The sequence below is a fragment of the Triticum aestivum genome, chromosome 4A (assembly GCF_018294505.1).
Source record: "Triticum aestivum cultivar Chinese Spring chromosome 4A, IWGSC CS RefSeq v2.1, whole genome shotgun sequence".
Classification (NCBI taxonomy): Eukaryota; Viridiplantae; Streptophyta; class Magnoliopsida; order Poales; family Poaceae; genus Triticum; species Triticum aestivum.
In genome coordinates, this window is record NC_057803.1 from 184,899,098 (window position 1) to 184,921,284 (window position 22,187).

Consider the following 22,187-nt stretch of genomic DNA (forward strand, 5'->3'; position numbering starts at 1 on the left):
GCACTCCGCATTAAAAATTCTGTTTTTATCATTTACCTACTCGAGGACGAGCAAGAATTAAGCTTGGGGATGCTTGATATGTCTCCAACGTATCTATAATTTTTGATCGCTCCAAGCTATATTATCTACTGTTTTGGACATTATTGGGCTTTATTATCCACTTTTATATTATTTTTGGGACTAACCTATTAACCGGAGGCCCAACCCAGAATTGTTGTTTTTTGCCTGAATATCAAACGGAGTCCAAACAGAATGAAACCTTCGGGAACGTGATTTTCTCAACGAACAAGACCCGGGAGACTTGGACCCTACATCAAGAAAGAAAAGAGGAGGCCACGAGGTAGGGGGGCACGCCCACCCCCACCAGGCGCGCCCTCCACCCTCGTGGGCCCCCTGTTGCTCCACCGACGTACTCCTTCCTCCTATATATACCTACGTACCCCCAAATGATCAGATACGGAGCCAAAAACCTAATTCCACCGCCGCAACTTTCTGTATCCACGAGATCCTATCTTGGGGCCTGTTCCGGAGCTCCGCCGGAGGGGGCATCGATCACGGAGGGCTTCTACATCAACGCCATAGCCTCTCCGATGAAGTGAGAGTAGTTTAGTTCAGACCTACGGGTCCATAGTTAGTAGCTAGATGGCTTATTCTCTCTTTTTGGATCTCAATACAATGTTCTCCCCCTCTCTTGTGGAGAACTATTCGATGTAATCTTCTTTTTGCGGTGTGTTTGTTGAGACCGATGAATTGTGGGTTTATGATCAAGTCTATCTATGAATAATATTTGAATCTTCTCTGAATTCTTTTATGTATGATTGATTATCTTTGCAAGTCTCTTCGAATTATCAGTTTGGTTTGGCCTACTAGATTGATGTTTCTTGCAATGGGAGAAGTGCTTAGCATTGGGTTCAATCTTGCGGTGTCCTTTCCCAGTGACAGTAGGGGCAGCAAAGCACGTATTGTATTGTTGCCGTCGAGGATAACAAGATGGGTTTTTCTTCATATTGCATGAGTCTATCCCTCTACATCATGTCATCTTGCTTAAGGCGTTACTCTGTTTTTAACTTAATACTCCAGATGCATGCTGGATAGCGGTCCATGAGTGGAGTAATAGTAGTAGATGCAGGCAGGAGTCGGTCTACTTGTCTCAGACGTGATGCCTATATACATGATCATACCTAGATATTCTCATAACTATGCTCAATTCTGTCAATTGCTCAACAATAATTTGTTTACCCACCGTAGAATACTTATGCTCTCGAGAGAAGCCACTAGTGAAACCTATGGCCCCCGGGTCTATCTTTATCATATTGATCTCCTACTACTTAGTTATTTCCTTTGCTATTTACTTTGCCTTTATTTTACTTTGCATCTTTATCAAAAAAATACCAAAAATATTATCTTGTCATATCTATCAGATCTCACTCTTGTAAGTGGCCTTATAGGGATTGGCAACCCCTATTTCCGTTGGTTGTGAGGATTTATTTGTTTTGTGCAGGTACGAGGGACTCACGCGTAGCCTCCTACTGGATTGATACCTTGGTTCTCAAAAACTCAGGGAAATACTTATGCTACTTTGCTGCATCATCCCTTCCTCTTCGGGGAAAACCAACGCAGTGCTCAAGAGGTAGCAAATGACGATCTGGAAAAGAAGCTAGGAGTATTCATGGGAGACCCCGCGCCAGGAGGAGAAGACGATGAACCCAAGGACATTCGTTCTAAGGACTACATCATCATCGACGACACCGACTCGGACCCCGACGATAGCGATGATGACTATGAAGACGAAGCTGGAGCACACATCATGGAGTCTTCGGCCGATCAATATTTCTAGTAGACCACCACATCAGTAGTAGTATTCCACCATGTATATAGTATAGTCCGAGCACTTTTGTAACGATAGATAGATCGATTGTATGTATTTCTTGATTGATTGAGTGATATGATTGTGTTTGTCACATGTGCATATGGGTAGTGTTTTTCTCACTAGACCTCATTCTATTCTATTCTCTTCCCTCTAAACCCTCAGATGCCTCCGAGATGTGACCCAGGATTTACTTTCCCACCGGAGCTCACACAGTTGATCCAGCAGCAGAATACACCGATGCAGTTGTTAGTTCAGAACCAAGGCAACAACAACAATAACAACAACCCACCACCACCACCACCAGTTGACAACTTAGCCCGCTTTCTAAGGTTGCAGCCGCCGGTGTTTTCCAGCAGCACCGAGCCGATAGTGGCAGATGATTGGCTCCGCAAGATTGCAAGGGAGTTAACCACTTCAGGATATACAGATGCTGAGAAGGTGCGTTTTGCCGCACATCAGTTGGATGGACCAGTAGCCTCATGGTGGGAGAATTATATAGTCACCTATCCTATAGCCACTGTTACATGGGATCAGTTTCACCAAGCATTCCGCACCGCCCATTGATACGTCTCCAACGTATCTATAATTTTTGATTGCTCCATGCTATATTATCCTCTGTTTTGGACATTACTGGGCTTTATTATCCACTTTTATATTATTTTTGGGACTAACCTATTAACCGGAGGCCCAGCCCAGAATTGTTGTTTTTTGCCTATTTTAGGGTTTCGAAGAAAAGGAATATCAAACGGAGTCCAAACGGAATGAAACCTTCGGGAACGTGATTTTTGGAACGAACAAGACCCAGGAGACTTGGACCCTACGTCAAGAAACCAACAGGGAGGCCACGAGGTAGGAGGCACGCCTACCCCCTCATGCACGCCCTCCACCCTCGTAGGCCCCCTGTTGCTCCACCGACATACTTCTTCCTCCTATATATACCTACGTAACCCGAAATGATCAGATACGGAGCAAAAACCCTAATTCCACCGCCGTAACTTTCTGTATCCATGAGATCCCATCTTGGGGCCTATTCTGGAGCTCCGCTGGAGGGGGCATCGATCACGGAGGGCTTCTACATCAACACCATAGCCCTTTCGATGAAGTGTGAGTAGTTTACCTCAGACCTTCGGGTCCATAGTTATTAGCTAGATGGCTTCTTCTCTCTTTTTGGGTCTCAATACAAAGTTCTCCCCCTCTCTTGTGGAGATCTATTCAATGTAATCTTCTTTTGCGGTGTGTTTGTTGAGACCAATGAATTGTGGGTTTATGATCAAGTTTATCTATGAACAATAATTGAATCTTCTCTGAATTCTTTTATGTGTGATTGGTTATCTTTGCAAGTCTCTTCGAATTATCAGTTTGGTTTGGCCTACTAGATTGATCTTTCTTGCAATGGGAGAAGTGCTTAGCTTTGGGTTCACTCTTGCGGTGTCCTTTCCAAGTGACAGTAGGGGCAGCAAGGATAACGAGATGAGGTTTTCATCACATTGCATGAGTTTATCCCTCTACATCACGTCATCTTTCTTAAGGTGTTACTCTGTTCTTATGAACTTAATACTCTAGATGCATGCTGGATAGCGGTCGATGTGTGGAGTAATAGTAGTAGACGCAGGCAGGAGTCGGTCTACTTGTCTTGGACGTGATGCCTATATACATGATCATACCTAGATATTCTCATAATTATGCTCAGTTCTGTCAATTGATCGACAGTAATTCGTTCACCCACCGTAAAATACTTATGCTCTCGAGAGAAGCCACTAGTGAAACCTATGGCCCCCGGGTCTATCTTCATCATATTAAATCTTCCAATACTTAGTTATTTTCATTGCTTTTATTTTACTTTGCATCTTTATCATAAAAATACCAAAAATATTATCTTATCATATCTATCAGATCTCACTCTCATAAGTGACCGTGTAGGGATTGACAACCCCTTATCGCGTTGGTTGCGAGGATTTATTTGTTTTGTGTAGGTGCGAGGGACTCGTGCGTAGCCTCCTACTGGATTGATACCTTAGTTCTCAAAAACTAAGGGAAATACTTGCGCTACTTTTCTGCACCACCCTTTCCTTTTCAAGGGAAAACCAAAGCAAGTGCTCAAGAGGTAGCAAGAAGGATTTCTGGCGCTGTTGCTGGGGAGGTCTACGCAAAAGTCAACATACCAAGTACCCATCACAACCCTTATCTCCTGCATTACATTATTTGCCATTTGCCTCTCGTTTTCCTCTCCCCCACTTCACCCTTGTCCTTTTATTCGCCCTCTCTCTCTCTCTATCCTCCCTCTCTTTCTCTATTTGCCTCTTTTTGCCCGTTTCTTGGATTGCTTGTTTGTCACGATGGCTCAAGATAACACTAAATTGTGTGACTTTACCAATACCAACAACAATGATTTTATTAGCACTCCGATTGCTCCTCTTACCGATGCTGAATCTTGTGAAATTAATGCTACTTTGCTGAATCTTGTCATGAAAGATCCGTTTTCCGGCCTTCCTAGTAAAGATGCCGCTACCCATCTAAATAGCTTCGTTGATTTGTGTGACATGCAAAATAAGAAAGATGTGGATAATGATATTGTTAAATATGAAGCTATTTCCTTTTTAGCTTAGAGATTGTGCTAAAGCTTGGTTTTCGTCTTTGCCTAAAAATAGTATTGATTCATGGAATAAGTGCAAAGATGCTTTTATCTCTAAGTATTTTCCTCCCGCTAAGATCATCTCTCTTAGAAACGATATTATGAATTTTAAGCAACTTGATCATGAACATGTTGCACAAGCTTGGGAGAGAATGAAATTAATGATACGTAATTGCCCTACTCATGGTTTAAATTTGTGGATGATTATACAAAACTTTTATGCCGGATTGAATTTTGCTTCTAGAAATCTTTTAGATTCAGCCGCGGGAGGCACTTTTATGGAAATCACTTTAGGAGAAGCTACTAAACTCCTAGATGATATTATGGTTAATTATTCTCAGTGGCATACTGAAAGATCTACTAATAAAAAGGTGCATGCGATAGAAGAAATTAATGTTTTGAGTGGAAAGATGGATGAACTTATGAAATTATTTGCTAATAAGAGTGTTTCCTCTGATCCTAATGATATGCCCTTGTCTACTTTGATTGAGAATAATAATGAATCTATGGATGTGAATTTTGTTGGTAGGAACAATTTTGGTAACAACGCGTATAGAGGAAACTTTAATCCTAGGCCTTATCCTAGTAATTCCTCTAATAATTATGGTAATTCCTACAACAATTCTTATGGAAATTATAATAAGATGCCCTCTGATTTTGAATCTAATATTAAAGAATTTATTACTTCGCAAAAGAATTTCAATGCTTTGATTGAAGAAAAATTGCTTAAGATTGATGAGTTGGCTAGGAACGTTGATAGAATTTCTCTTGATGTTGATTCTTTGAAACTTAGATCTATTGCACCTAAGCATGATATCAATGAGTCTCTCAAAGCCATGAGAATTTCCATTGATGAGTGCAAATAAAGAATCGCTAGGATGCGTGCTAAGAAAGATTCCTTTATAAAAGTGTGTTCTTCAAGTTACCATGATAATAAAAATGAAGATCTAAAAGTTATTGATGTGTCCCCTATTAAATCTTTGTTTTTCAATATGAATCTTGATAATTATGGGACTGAATATGATCCACCTTTACCTAGAAGGCGTTCCAAAAATTTGGAGTTTTTAGATCTTGATGCTAAATTTGATAAAAGTGGGATTGAAGAGATCAAAACTCTAGATGTTAATGAACCAACTATTTTGGATTTCAAGGAATTTAATTATGATAATTGCTATTTTATAGATTGTATTTCCTTGTTGCAATCCGTGCTAAATTCTCCTCATGCTTATAGTCAAAATAAAGCTTTTACCAAACATATCGTTGATGCTTTGATGCAATCTTATAAAGAAAAACTTGAGTTGGAAGTTTCTATCCCTAGAAAACTTTATGATGAGTGGGAACCAACTATTAAAATTAAAATTAAAGATCATGAATGCTATGCTTTGTGTGATTTGGGTGCTAGTGTTTCCACGATTCCAAAGACTTTGTGTGATTTGTTAGGTTTTCATGATTTTGATGATTGCTCTTTAAACTTGCACCTTGCGGATTCCACTATTAAGAAACCTATGGGAAGAATTAATGATGTTCTTATTGTTGCAAATAGGAATTATGTGCCCGTAGATTTTATTGTTCTTGACATAGATTGCAATCCTTCATGTCCTATTATTCTTGGTAGACCTTTCCTTAGAACGATTGGTGCAATTATTGATATGAAGGAAGGAAATATTAGATTCCAATTTCCGTTAAGGAAAGGCATGGAACAATTTACTAGAAATAAAATTAAATTACCTTATGAAACTATTATGAGAGCCACTTATGGATTGCCTACCAAAGATGGCAATACCTAGATCTATCCTTGCTTTTTATGCCTAGCTAGGGGAGTTAAACGATAGCGCTTGTTTGGAGGCAACCCAATTTTATTTTTATTCCTTTCTTTTTGATCCTGTTTAGTAATAAATAATTTATCTAGCCTCTGTTTTGATTGTTTTTTTTTTGTGTTTAGTTAGTGTTTGTGCCAAGTAGAACCATTGGGAAGACTTGGGGAAAGTCTTGTTAATCTTGCTGTAAAAAACAGAAACTTTAGCGCTCACGAGAACTGCTGCCATTTTTATTTGGAAAGTGCTATTTAGATAATTATTTTTGCAGATGATTAATAGATAAATTCCTCACGTCTATAAATTTATTTTAGAATTTTTAGGGTTCCAGATTTTCCGCTAGCTACAGATTACTACAGACTGTTCTGTTTTTGACAGATTTTGTTTTTCGTGTGTTGTTTGCTTATTTTGATGAATCTATGGCTAGTAAAATAGTTTATAAATCATAGAGAAGTTGTAATACAGTAGGTTTAACACCAATATAAATAAAGAATGAGTTCATTACAGTACCTTGAAGTGGTCTTTTGTTTTCTTTCGCTAACGGAGCTCACGAGATTTTCTACTTTAAGTGTTGTTTTGTGAAGTTTTCATGTTTTTGGTAAAGATTTGATGGATTGTGGAAAAAGGAGTGGCAAGATCCCAAGCTTGGGGATGCCCATGGCACCCCCAATATAATCTAAGGACACCTAAATCCAAAGCTTGGGGATGCCCTGGAAGGCATCCCCTCTTTCGTCTACTTCTATCGGTAACTTTACTTGGAGCTATATTTTTATTCACCACATGATATGTGTTTTGCTTGGAGCATCTTGTATGATTTGAGTCTCTATTTGTTAGTTTACCACAATCATCCTTTCTGTACACACCTTTTGAGAGAGAGAGACACATGATTCAGAAATTCTTAGAATACTCTATGTGCTTCACTTATATCTTTTGAGTTATATAGTTTTGCTCTAGTGCTTCACTTATATCTTTTAGAGCACGGTGGTGGATTTGTTTTATAGAAACTATTGATCTCTCATGATTCACTTAGATTATTTTGAGAGTCTTAAATAGCATGGTAAATTGCTCAAATAATCCTAATACGGAAGGTATACAAGATTAATAATAAGATTCTCTTATGAGTGTGTTGAGTACTATGAGAAGTTTGATACTTGATAATTGTTTTGAGATATGGAGATGGTGATATTAGAGTCATGCTAGTTGAGTAGTTATGAATTTGAGAAATACTTGTGTTAAAGTTTGTGATTCCCATAGCATGCACGTATGGTGAACCGTTATGTGATGAAGTCGGAGCATGATTTATTTATTGATTGTCTTCCTTATGAGTGGCGGTCGGGGATGAGCGATGGTCTTTTCCTACCAATCTATCCCCCTAGGAGCATGCGCGTAATACTTTTATTTGATAACTTGTACATTTTTGCAATAAGTATATGAGTTCTTTATGACTAATGTTGAGTCCATGGATCATACGCACTCTCACCCTTCCACCATTTCTAGCCTCTCTAATACTGTGCACCTTTCGCCGGTATCATACACCCACCATATACCTTCCTCAAAACAGCCACCATACCTACCTATCATGGCATTTCCATAGCCACTCCGAGATATATTGCCATGCAACTTTCCACCATTCCGTTTACTATGACATGCTCCATCATTGTCATATTGCTTTGCATGATCATGTAGTTGACATTGTATTTGTGGCAAAGCCACCATTCATAATTCTTTCATACATGTCACTCATGAGTCATTGCATATCCCGGTACACCGCCGGAGGCATTCATATAGAGTCATATTTTGTTCTAAGTATCGAGTTGTAATTTTTGAGTTGTAAAAAAATAAAAGTGTGATGATCATCATTATTAGAGCATTTTCCTAGTGAGGAAAGGATGATGGAGACTATGATTCCTCCACAAGTCGGGACGAGACTCCGGACGAAAAAAGAGGCCATAAAAAAAGAGAAGGCCCAAAAAATGAGAGAAAAAGAGAGAAGGGACAATGCTACTATCCTTTTACCACACTTGTGCTTCAAAGTAGCACCATGATCTTCATGATACAGAGTCTCCTATGTTATCATTTTCATATACTAGTTGGAAATTTTCATTATAGAACATGGCTTGTATATTCCAATGATGGGCTTCCTCAAAATGCCCTAGGTCTTCGTGAGCAAGCAAGTTGGATGCACACCCACTTAGTTTCTTTTTGAGCTTTCATATACTTATAGCTCTAGTGCATCTGTTGCATGGCAATCCCTACTCATTCACATTGATATCTATTGATGGGCATCTCCATAGCCCGTTGATACGCCTAGTTGATGTGAGACTATCTTCTCCCTTTTCGTCTTCTCCACAACCACCATTCTATTCCACCTAAAGTGCTATGTCCATGGCTCACTCTCATGTATTGTGTGAAAATTGAAAAAGTTTTGAGAATGTCAAAAGTATGAAACAATTGCTTGGCTTGTCTTCGGGGTTGTGCATGATTTAAATACTTTGTGTGGTGAAGATAGAGCATAGCCAGACTATATGATTTTGTAGGGATAACTTTCTTTGTCCATGTTATTTTGAGAAGACATAATTGCTTAGTTAGTATGCTTGAGGTATTATTATTTTTATGTCAATATTGAACTTTTGGCTTGAATCTTTCGGATCTGAATATTCATACCACAATTAAGAAGAATTACATTGAAAATATGCCAAGTAGCATTCCACATCAAAAATTCTGTTTTTATCATTTACCTACTCGAGGACGAGCAGGAATTAAGCTTGGGAATGCTTGATACGTCTCCAACGTATCTATAATTTTTGATTGCTCCATGCTATATTATCTTCTGCTTTGGACATTATTGGGCTTTATTATCCACTTTTATATTATTTTGGGACTAACCTATTAACCGGAGGCCCAGCCCAGAATTGTTGTTTTTTCCCTATTTTAGGGTTTCGAAGAAAAGGAATATCAAACGAAGTCCAAACGGAATGAAACCTTCAAGAACGTGATTTTTGGAACGAACAAGACCCAAGAGACTTGGACCCTACGTCAAGCAACCAACAGGGAGGCCATGAGGTAGGGGCGCGCTTACCCCCCCCCCCCCAGGCGCGCCCTCCGCCCTCGTGGGTGCCCTGTTGCTCCACCGACGTACTTCTTCCTCCTGTATATACATACGTACCCCCAAACGACCAGATACGGAGCAAAAACCCTAATTCCACCACCATAACTTTTTGTATCCACGAGATCCCATCTTGGGGCCTGTTCTGGAGCTCCGCCGGAGGGGGCATCGATCACGGAGGGCTTCTACATCAACACCATAGCCCTTCCGATGAGGTGTGAGTAGTTTACCTTAGACCTTCGGGTCCATAGATATTAGCTAGATGGCTTCTTCTCTCTTTTTGGATCTCAATACAAAGTTCTCCCCCTCTCTTGTGGAGATCTATTCAATGTAATCTTCTTTTGTGGTGTGTTTGTTGAGACCGATGAATTGTGGGTTTATGATCAAGTTTATCTATGAACAATATTTGAATCTTGTCTTAATTCTTTTACATATGATTGGTTATCTTTGCAAGTCTCTTCGAATTATCAGTTTGGTTTGGCCTACTAGATTGATCTTTCTTGCAATGGGAGAAGTGCTTAGCTTTGGGTTCAATCTTGCGGTGTCCTTTCCAAGTGACAGTAGGGGCAGCAAGGCATGTATTGTATTGTTGCCATCGAGGATAACAAGATGGGGTTTTCATCATATTGCATGAGTTTATCCCTCTACATCATGTGATCTTTCTTAAGGTGTTACTCTGTTCTTATGAACTTAATACTCTAGATGCATGCCGGATAGCGGTCGATGTGTGGAGTAATAGTACTAGATGCAGGCAGGAGTCGGTCTACTTGTCTTGGACGTGATGCCTATATACATGATCATACCTTGATATTCTCATAATTATGCTCAATTCTGTCAATTGCTCGACAGTAATTCGTTCACCCATCGTAAAATACTTATGCTCTCGAGAGAAGCCACTAGTGAAACCTATGGCCCCCGAGTCTATCTTCATCATATTAAATGTTACAATACTTAGTTAGTTTCATTGCTTCTATTTTACTTTGCATCTTTATCATAAAAATACCAAAAATATTATCTTATCATATCTATCAGATCTCACTCTCGTAAGTGATCGTGTAGGGATTGACAACCCCTTATCGCGTTGGTTGCGAGGATTTATTTGTTTTGTGTAGGTGCGAGGGACTCACGCGTAGCCTCCTACTGGATTGGTACCTTGGTTCTCAAAAACTGAGGGAAATACTTACGCTACTTTGTTGCACCACCCTTTCCTCTTCAAGGGAAAACCAACGCAAGTGCTCAAGAGGTAGCACCCATGTCTCAACGGGAGCTATGAGCATGAAGAAGCTTGAGTTTCGCAACTTGCGCCAAGGGAACCGTACTATGGGGCAGTACGTGGATGAATTTAGTAAGCTATCTCATTATGCCCCTGATGATGTGGCCACAGATGCCGCGAAGCAGGAGAAGTTTATGGAAGGGCTGAACAATGAGATGAGCATGCAGTTGATGGTGGCAACATTTAGCAACTACGAGGAGTGGATAGACAAGGCTCTTATGATTGAAGGGAAGCAGCAGTAAATTGAGAGCCGCAAAAGGAAGTATGGACAAGGAAGGTACAACTCAGGAGCTCAGCAGAAGCCATGTCTAACCCCTAACTCGGGAGGACTTGTTCATATCCATGGAGGTCATAACCATAACGGAGGAAGTTCGCATAACCACAATGGTTCCAAGAACGGGACTGGCAACGGAACCAGCAACAATCAGACCCGCTCCAATCCAGCCACACCCGCCAAGAGAGACCTAAGTCACATTACTTGCTTCAAGTGCGGGAAGACTAGACACTATGTCACGGAGTGCTCTGAAGCGAAGAATGGAAACGGTAATGGGAGCGCTGGGAAGAAGCCTAATCCATTCAACAAAGGACAAGTGAACCACATTAACATGGAGGAGGTTGAAGGGCAGCCAGACGCAGTTATCGGTAAGTTTTTGGTTAAGTCTTTTACCGCCCTTGTTCTTTTTGATACTGGTGCATCGCATTCATACATATCAAGGGGATTCGTGGATAAGTTTAAACTACCAACCCAAACCCTTAGGACCCCTCTTCTAGTAAGTTCACCTGGAGAAGAATATATGGCCAGCCGATGGTGCAACCAGATACCCCTGGCCATTGGTAGCCATGTTTTTCTGTCTGACCTAATAATTTTGGAGTCACGAGGATTGGATGTGATATTAGGCATGGATTGGATGTCAAAGTATGGAGGAAGCATTGACTGTGCTAGTAAATCAATTGGTCTCACCACCCCGGAGGGAAAAAGGATCAAGTATGTATCTAGACATGCGCCTAGGAGGAGCCAAGTAAATACCCTCATGGGAGTTGTTTTGGAGTCCCTAAGGATGGTTGTTGATTATCGTGCATTGAATGAGGTAACGGTCAAGAAAAAATACCCAATGCCGATGATCAATGATTTGTTTGACCAGTTGCAAGGAGCTAAGGTGTTCTCGAAGATCAATTTGCGATCAGGATATCACCAGCTGAAGATCCGGGAAAAGGATATACCTAAAACTGCATTTACCACAAGGTACGGGTTATATGAGTATACGGTCGTGTCATTTGGACTGACTAATGCCCCTGCCTATTTCATGAGCATGATGAACAAGGTGTTCATGGAATATTTGGATAAGTTTGTTGTGGTGTTCATTGATGATATAATGGTATACTCGAAGAATGAAGAGGAGCACAAAGAGCATTTGCGTTTAGTTCTCGAGAAACTCAGGGAACATTAGTTGTATGCCAAGTTCAGCAAATGTGAGTTCTGGTTGAAAGAAGTTAGATTCCTTGGACATGTTATATCAGGAGAAGGTATAGCCATAGACCCCACCAAGGTACAGTCAGTCACTGAATGGTTGGCACCCACTTCAGTTAGCGAGATCCCCAGTTTTCTTGGACTCGCGGGATACTACCAAAGATTTATTGAGATTTTTTCCAAGATTGCGAAGCCAATGATAGAGCTATTGAAGAAGGATATCAAATTTAAATGGACGGAAGAATGTGAAGCGAGTTTTCAGGAGTTAAAGAAACGTTTGACTACAGCCCCAGTACTAATTCTGCTGGATATACGCAAGGATTTCCAAGTGTATTGCGACGCCTCTCACTTAGGACTTGGAGGAGTACTGATGTAGGACGGAAGAGTTGTTTCGTATGCCTCGCGACAACTGAAACCGCATGAGTTAAATTATGCCACACATGACTTGGAGTTGGCTGGCCGTAGTGCATGCGTTGAAGACTTGGAGACATTATCTTATTGGAAACCATTGCGATGTATACACTGACCATAAGAGTTTGAAGTACATTTTCACACAGAAGGAGCTGAACCTTAGGCAGAGGAGATGGTTGGAGCTTATAAAGGATTATGACATGAAGCTTCACTATCATCCAGGCAAGGCCGACGTCGTAGCAGATGCTTTGAGCCGGAAGAGTTATGCCAACACACTCATAAGTGCAGGATTGCCGAAGGAGTTGGCAGAGGATCTCAGAGAACTTCGATTGGAGATTGTCCCTAGAGGCTTTGTTGCAACAATGGAAGTTCAGTCTACATTGTTATGAAAGATCCGAGAAGCTCAGAAGGATGACAAAGAGATCACCGAGATAAAAGAGAGAATGAGCAAAGGAAAGGCCAAAGGTTTTCGTGAGGATGAACATGACACCTTGTGGTTTGAGGATCGTGTTTATGTGCCCAATAACACAGAGATCAGGAAGTTAATACTTCAGGAGGCTCATGACTCACCATACTCGATACACCCCGGAAACACCAAGATGTGTGTGGATTTAAAGGAATGCTTCTGGTGGACTGGTATGAAGAAGGATATTGCCGAGTATGTAGCCGTATGTGATGTATGTCAGAGAGTGAAGGCAGAACATCAAAAGCCAGCCAGATTGTTACAACCCATGCCGATACCCGAATGGAAGTGGGATAAGCTTGGCATGGATTTCATCACCGGATAGCCCAGGACCAAATCAGGATATGATTCTATATGGGTAGTAGTTGATCGCTTGACCAAAGTAGCTCACTTTATCCCAGTAAAAACCACCTATACAAGTGCCAAGTTGGCAAAGATATACATGACCAGGATTGTATGTTTGCATGGAGTTCCGAGAACAATTGCATCAGATAGAGGAACCCAGTTTACCTCAAAGTTTTGGAATCAGTTGCATGAAACCTTGGGAACTAGACTGGAGTTCAGTACAGCTTTTCACCCGCAAACAGATGGACAGACCGAGAGAGTCAACCAGATTCTGGAGGATATGCTGAGAGCTTGTGCACTAGATTATGGATCTAGTTGGGATGACAACTTGCCCTATGCAGAGTTCTCATACAACAATAGTTACCAGGCCAGTTTGAAGATGGCACTTTTTGAAGCTTTGTACAGAAGGAGGTGCAGGACACCGTTGTTGTGGAATGAAGTTGGAGACCGTCAGTTATTTGGACTAGATTTCATTAAGGAATCAGAAGAGAAGGTTAAATTGATTAGAGATAGACTGAAGGTAGCTCAGTCCCGACAGAAGAGTTATGCAGATTCAAAACGCAAGGAGGTAGTCTATGAAATCGAAGACAGAGTGTATCTTCGGGTATCACCACTCCGAGGAGTTAAGCGTTTTGGAGTTAAGGGAAAGTTAGCGCCACGCTTTGTGGGACCATACAGAGTTTTGGAAAGTATGGGAGAAGTTGCTTATAAGTTGGAATTACTCGAAGGATTGTTAGGAGTTCACGATGTGTTCCACGTTTCTTAGTTGAAGAAGTGCCACACAGAGATGGCCGACATTCCTCTAAGAGATACAGTACCGCTGGAAGCGATTCAGTTGGACAATGATTTGACCTATGAGGAGAAGCCAGTCAGGATCCTCGAGTTTGCCAGCCGAATTACCCGCAGCAAGGTTATTAAGTTTTGCAAAGTTCAGTGGAGTCACCATACCGAGGACGAAGCCACCTGGAAACGAGAGGATGATCTTCGCAAGGACCACCCACACCTATTTCTAGCCAACCCGAATCTCGACGACGAGATTCATCTTAAGGGGGGTAGGTTTGTAACATCCCAAATTTTCAATTTGGAATGTTATACATTAGATCATCATTGCATATCATGTTTTATTGCATTTTTGGCTTACTCCTAGAAATTCTACGCAACTCAAGGACCTACGGAGAGAGTTGGGGATTTCATTATTTTCATATTCGAGTTTTCTCGAATTTTGGAAAGTGGATCGTTGGTTTTAATTATTTTCTCTTTGATTAACTCTTTAATAAAAATAAAAGAGAGAGGATAAAATGACTACCTAAAAATAGAGAAATATCAAAGATTTAATATTAAAATCAAATAAGATTTTTATTCGGAGTTTTATCGCTATTTTACTTGAATTAGGAAAAATATGCGTTTTTCAAATTTGCATTTTAGGCCCAAATAAATGTTCACCTTGTCCGGTTTATTTTTAGAGGATGGGGAAAATTTATTTCGGAATTTTTGGAGTCCGTTTAGTATTTCTTTTCTTTCTTTTTCTGCATGTCGGAATTATTTTTTTTTTAAAAGTCAAACCGACTTCGGGCCGTACCCGGCCAGGAGACCTCGGGCCGGCCCTCTTATAAGCCGCACCCGAGCCAGCCCAGCCTTGCCTCGCCCCAAAACCCTAACCCTAGCCCCGCGTCATGCCGCCACCGCCGCCCGCCGCTGCCGCTGCCGCGCCGGAGTCGCCGGACCTCGCCGGACCCGCCGGACCCGAGGTAGCTGCCTCGGTTTTCATGAGAAAACCGTTTGGTTTTTTCGAAACCCTAGATCCGTTTTTTTCTTAGATCGGGTTCGGTTTATTTTTGGTTTAGTTATTTAGCAAACGCCCGTTTTTACGTTCGTTTTAACGATCGGTTTTCACCGTTTAACCGGAGACAGCGAACGTTCGTTCGTTAACCTGTTCGTCAGTTTTTCTTTTTCTCGGATTTTCCGCGATTATTTTCGATCGTGATTTCTGATCCGATTTTCGTTTTAGTATAACTTTTCGCTCGTTTATCGGAATCAGGCGATTCAAGGCCTAGAGTTTCGTATCGAAACCCTCTTTCCGTTTAACCAACTTGAACAAGATTTTGAGACAGTAAAATTTGACTTTAGTCCAGATTAGTAATTGGATCTTTTTTTCGCAGTTTGAGTTTGTTGCTCTGTTTGATTTGATTCTTTTTGTAAATCGGAGTTCTTAAGTTGAATTTTCTGGTTAGATCTCTTATTTGAGTTTTACTCGTGCCCTTGTTTGATTGCTTATTGTATGCTTGTTTGATTGCGATAGAGTACCGGAGTGCGAAGCGTGCTACATCGAGTCTCTAGGTTTTGCGGATCATCAGCAAGGCAAGTAACACTTTGATCATATCCCTTTATCACCTAGTTTTTATGCATTAGTTTCAACCCTCAAACATTGCATGATTAGGACTTGATAACATGTGGGATTGGGAAGTAGTTGATGAGGTAGAACCTATTTCTCTGTTATTATCAAACCCTTGGGAGTTACTTCTACGTATTGCTTATATTGCTATGCTATGCTCGTAGACGTGGATTGGATTTGAGTGGAACCATGACAGATGTGAGATTGTTAATTAATGGTTCAACTTAAGGTGGCAACTTTAATACACATCTGGGTGGATTGCTTGTCGGGCACCTGGAGAATCCAGTGTTGTCCTAGGATATCCCGGAGTACCCGTGTGATAATCCTAAGGTCCGCCACCCAGACTCAAAGGGAACTGAGATATTTCATGCTAGAAACTTCCGTGTGCAGCCACAAGCTATTATGGGCTCTAGCATAGTTGAGTAAGGTGCGTGAAGCTCTTGAAGAGGTAGACTAGCAGGTAGTGGGTTGTAGGTGGTATAGTCTATCCGGAGTAGAGAGTTAATGCTTCTGAAAGACTGTGTCTCGGTCATCCGTTTCTCAAACATCATGTAGTGCAAGAAATCCAACGGAGGAGATCGAGTCTTGCGGGGAAAAGTGCGCAAACCTCTGCAGAGTGTAAAAACTAATCATGGTTAGTCGTGTCCCCGGTTATGGACATCTCGAGTATCTAGTAATTGGATTATCATATGTATCTCATCACTCTAAATTAATATTGTTGGGTTGATAATTACTTTTAATTGGGATTGAGTTGGAGGAACCTTCTCAATGATGTTTCAACTACCATGATAGTTAAATAAAATCTATTCCTTTGTTGTAGGGAAAAATTGGCTTTTCTCAAAACTTTAACTGTAGAGCTTTCCACCAGCCAAATATGCATATAGTGATAGCATTATTCTGTTCTTGCTCTACCGTGTTATATTGCCAGCATATTCCATGTGCTGACCCGTTTTCGGGCTACAACGTATTATGTTGCAGACTTTTCAGACGAGGAGTAAGGTTCGTTAGGTCGTTGCCATGCAGCTCAGCTATGCCGTTGGAGTTGATGGACTCACTTTATCTTCCAAGCCTTCTGTTGTTATCGTATTAGATGGACTTAAGCCATATTTATTGTAATAAGTTCTCTTTTGAGACATTCGATGTAATAAGTGTGTGATTGCTACTCTGTTATAAATCTTTCGAGTATTGTGCGTGTCAGCATTACTGATCCAGGGATGACACTGAAGCACAGAGACTTGACCGTTTGAGGTCGGGTCGCTACATGGACCTATAAGATGCACATGCATCTTGAAGCCATCGGCAACGACCTCTGGTATGTCGTCAAGACAGGCGTTCCTAAAGTTGGTGAAGGTGTCACCGCTGCTGATGTGAAGAGGTTTTCTCAACTAGATTCAACCTCCAAGAACATCATTTGTGGTCATCTGGCCAAAGGGCGGTATGGTTGTGTGAGTGCTCTCAAAACTTCAAAGTTGATCTGGGAGTGGCTCTCCAAAGTCAATGAGGGTCCCAATGAGATTCTCGAGTTGGTGTTCTTCGCAATCTCTTCAACCGCTTCAAGAGGCTCGACATTGAAGATGTTCAGCTCACATTTGATCATCTCACTGGTATCTCCAATGAGCTCTCTCCGCTCACTAGTGGTCACAGATCCGGCCGGATCCCCTCCGCCAGGGAAGGAGGGAGGTGCAGCGTCACGCGGTCGCCGTCGCCGAGGAAGGAGACCCACTGTCGGTGTGTCCCAATCTACGGGCCGTGTTGTTCTCTATGACACAGCACCGACGCATGTGTGCCTCCAACCCATTCTTCCTTGTTGTTGTAGTGTGGGAAGATTCACCCACCCTCCACCCACATAGCCACATCTCGGCGACCCTCAGGTATAACTTCCTTCGAAACCGGCCTTGCCCTACTGCCCCAGCTCCCCATCTCGATGTATGTGGATATTTTCAACTTCGCGGCCCCACTTGTAGCTACGCTCGATTGGTTGTTCCAAAGCCCTCTAAATTTTTACTATTACAGGTAAGGCTACTACGTGCAGTCGAATCTAGGACTCGGTTCATGCAGCTGGAGCAGCCACCATGTTGAGCCACTACCCCACCACGTCCGTTCGCCTGGGTCCAAGCGTCAGATCCAAATGGGCCCGCGACCACCACTGACCTGCAGCCGCCGCGCTGCAGGAGCACACTCAGGCCACCGCCCCGCCGACCACGCACGTCGCCGCCCCGAGCATCTGTTTTCACCCTGCGCAAGCGCAACACCTCCATGCGCCCAGGCTGCCCCGTACCAGCCAGGGGTGGGCGAGAGGAGGGGAACGAGGCCTCACCACCACCAAAAGCTAGCCATTCTTTGCCCGGTGGCGGCGAGGGGAGAAGGAGGGGAGGAGTTGGAGTCCCGGCGCGGGCGGGGACGGGGAGAAGGGTATGGTCTTGCAAATTCCTTGAACATTGTAATAGGAATGTGAATAAGGTTGCTAATGAACTCGCTGGGCTAGCTAAATTTTTCTGTGACAAAGGATTGGTTTGAGGAGTCTATGAACGATATTGTACCTCTTCTTCTAGACGATGTAACCGTTTTTTTCAATTAATAAAATTGATGATTTTCAAAAAAAAGATCGCAAAGTGTTTGGTGAGGCCAGGACCGCATGCTAGGCCTTACAAGTTATTCTATTTTTTATAGATAAAAGGCGATAATTACAAGTTATAATAACTTTATGGAGTTAGACCAGGAATACACATTTGGATAGGCCAAATCACACGGAAGTACTGAATTGGCAAAGCGTGTCACTCTTGAGCAACTACATGGAGGAATTAGCCGTGTCCTTTTTCAAATCAAAGTAACTAAAACTGGTCTGCGCGGAGGCGCGTTGCATTATGTGGCTGACAATATTCCACCGCGTGAATCTACTCAGCAGATGGAGAAAGGTTCCAGTATAAAAAACATTCATGTCTCCAATTTTCAAAAGGCACGATACGGCTTGCCAAGAACAGCGATGTTGGTCACATTTGACGGTCTACTGCTCGTTTGACTGGAGTGAACTAATGTACGTAGATGCTACGACTACCCTGAAGAAAGTAACAGGTTGAACGAAAGCACATAATCTAATTGGAGACCGCAGGTGCTAAGCAAAGAATCTAACGGCCGGCCCAGCAGGGCTGGATCGTTTGCACCAAGGCCTGGACGGAGGAAGGAAGTTGCCGAGCCATTGCCGGTGTCCATACGGTCAAACGCGCGCGTGACCTCACACAGCCTGTGTCATGGCGATGACGACTTGTATATGTCCAGTAGCCATGCCTCCCTTTGCTTGCTTCCTTTGATTCGAGTATCTACTATGGTCGCCCGGTCGTCGGGACCCACTTCCTTGATGATAACCTCCAGTTCGTGTGCCTTTGATCATAAGCCCCGACCCCACATGTCAGTGACACTGGGGGTTATCATCAATTATTCCTGCTTCCATGCAGCTTCCTCCTCCGTCCGTCCTCACTGCTTTCAACATTTTCCTTACTATACTTTTCCTCCCGCCCGATAAGAATGGGAGTGGCAAGCAAACACCTCAACTTAATTAATTAGAGAACCCCTTCACCCTACCTGCGCCTACGCTAAAGCTTATAGCGGTGAACGCTGCACAGTAGCTAGCGGGGTATTACTAGTGGTGTAGCACTGCTGTAGTTGCATGGCATCTTCGGGCAGCGCGGGGAGAGACGTGCCGGCGGCGAGGGCGGCCGCGGCGGTGAACGACCTGATCGAGGCGCGCGAGGGGGCGACGAGGCTCAAGGGCATGCTGCAGGAGCAGTCGTCGGAGTTGACAGAGCTGATGGACGGGATGCTCAACAAGCTGTCCAGCGCTCTGTCGGCGTTGGACACCGGCTGCACGGCCGGAGCGTCCGCGTCCGGGTCGGCCGATGGGGTGATCAGGGCGAGGGCGGAGAGCTCCACCGGGAGGACGAGGAAACGCAGCTTCAGCAGAAGGTTAAAAATCGAACTCTCCTCAAGAGCACACGGTCGATCTGAACAGTGTGTTGTGCTGATTAACTTCTTTTCTTTGGCAAAAGCCAGCCGAGTTCCTTGTGATCGATGCTCATTTTGATTAGTTTCCTCATCAACTTTGCTACCTTTATATGGCAGATTAGAAGGCTTCTCTGGCAAGCGAGATACTGACACGCTGGTTGATGGTCACATATGGCGGAAGATGGGCAGAAAGAAATCCAAAACTCAACTCATCCGAGGTACGTACACTTGTTTTGTTTCTGAAAGAAGCACTAAAACTATAATAGCTAGCACGATTTCTCTTTGCGCACGCTCGCACTGATTTGCGATGGAAACTGGAGGAAATTAAATCATGAGCTTCGTTATGGTTTGATCTTTCAGGAGCTATTACAGGTGTACGCACAAATCAGACCAAGGCTGCAACGCCAAGAGGCAAGCCCAGATCTGCGAGACCCATCCAATCAAGTACGACATCACGTACTACGGCGAGCACACCTGCAAGCCTCCCTCCAATACCCCAATGATCATTGTCGCTGCGAGCGACGACCGTGCAGAAAACCTCGTCAGTTTTGCCCCGACGTTTCCTCATTTGGCCCCGGGCAGTGCACCAGCGTTGACGACGTGTTCAGCTCCTCGTCCGATCCATTCTTGCAGGCGGACGAGCTCGCCGCCTTCGTGGGATCGGCCGGGAGGACGTCCTCGATGGTGGGGTCGGTGCCGGACCACAGCGGGAGTGGGATAGGCGACATGGCGGGAGGCGGCCAGGGTGGCGGCACGGGCAGTTTCCCGTCGTCGCCGAGCAGCCTCGGGTTCGTGGTGGGCTCTCTGGGCAGCATCGGAGATGACGATTTTTTCCTGTTCGATCCATGACAAGGGATTGAATCTTTTTTTTTTCCGGTGGTTCCATCCATCACTTCACTTGCATGCAAGCATGCATGCATTGCATATGGCATCCCGTGCATCATGCATGCATGCGCATAGTGTGCTTGCGCATGAATCTAACCAGTGTGCAACTGTATTTTTTAGATAGTACTCCGTAATAACCAGTGCACAACTGATATTCTGTAGATTACAAAAGGCTTGTAAAGATCAGCATATGTATACGTACGCCAAGCTGTGTGTTTGTGCAGGAATCTGTTATAGATCGCCAAATCGAGTAATGATAACAGCGCCAGTTTACCCAAGATACTAGATCCGGACTTTGTAGTTTCCAAGCGCCAGTTTACCCAAGATGTTGATGTATGAGATACAGTGGAATATTGATATTTACATTTGAATTGTTGAACAAATATGTTTCTGCACAAACATAAAGAGATAAAGGTAAAAATAAATATATTGTCACTAAACTAAAATTAAATTGGCAAAATCAATAAACCATATATATTTTACTTCATATAGTACATGTCCATCAATAAACCAAAAAGTAATTGGTTCAATATGTTGATATCTCACAAAATAACTATTTTTGCTGTAAATCATATCAAAATTTCATATTAGGTGAATAAATGATCCAAATTTTAAATCTGCAAAAAATAATTAAAATAAAATAAGACAATTAATTAATTATTTGTTTCGCTCAAAAAGGTGAGTTGGGTTTTGCTTGAACTCTTCATATAGTCTACAAATAGCTATAGCTATTCTTTTAAGAACATCTATAGCCTCTATAGCCATTTTACTCGCAAAAAAACATCTATAACTATTTTAGGTGAATAAATAACTAACTAATAAATTAAAAAAATAAGGGAATTGGATGGAATGAGGCTTACCTCAACATGCAACCATGCAAGGAAAAATACCCACCACCACATGCAGCCATGCATGAAAAAATATTATTCATTACATTACTCTACTTATATTCAATAAATATTTTACCAATATACATAATCAAATTAACAAGTCATATGTATTTATAAAAATCACATGTTGTTAATCTAATTTGTTTTATTCCACGCTATCAAATATCATTGAAATATATTAAACCGACAAAGGTATCATCTAGTCAATGAAAAGATACATGTTGAGAGATCGGGGAGGGTGTTGGGGAACGTTGCATGGGAAACAAAAAAATTCCTACGCTCACCAAGATCAATTTAGGAGATGACCATCTACGAGAGGAGAGATTGGATCTACATACCCTTGTAGATCGCTAAGCGGAAGCATTAAGAAACGCGGTTGATGTAGTCGGACGTCTTCGCGATCCAATCACGATCCGTCCCACGAACTCCGATCGAAGTGCCAAAGGACGGCACCTTCGCGTTCAACACACGTACGGTTTGATGACGCCTTCACCTCCTCGATCTAGCGAGCGATGGTGAAGTAGTAGCTCGAGTCCTCCGGCATCATGGCGGCATGATGGCAGCGGTGGTGGTGGAATCTTAGCAGAGCTTCGCTAAGCACTACGGATAGGAAGAGGGCTACGAGGGAGAGGAAGGGCA

General features: G+C 42.6%; 1 pseudogene; it reads left to right on the forward strand.

Moving 5' to 3' along the window:
- The first annotated feature begins 19,345 nt into the window (after positions 1-19,345).
- On the forward strand, positions 19,346-20,921 carry LOC123081921 (probable WRKY transcription factor 70; annotated as a pseudogene).
- Positions 20,922-22,187: the final 1,266 nt, after the last annotated feature.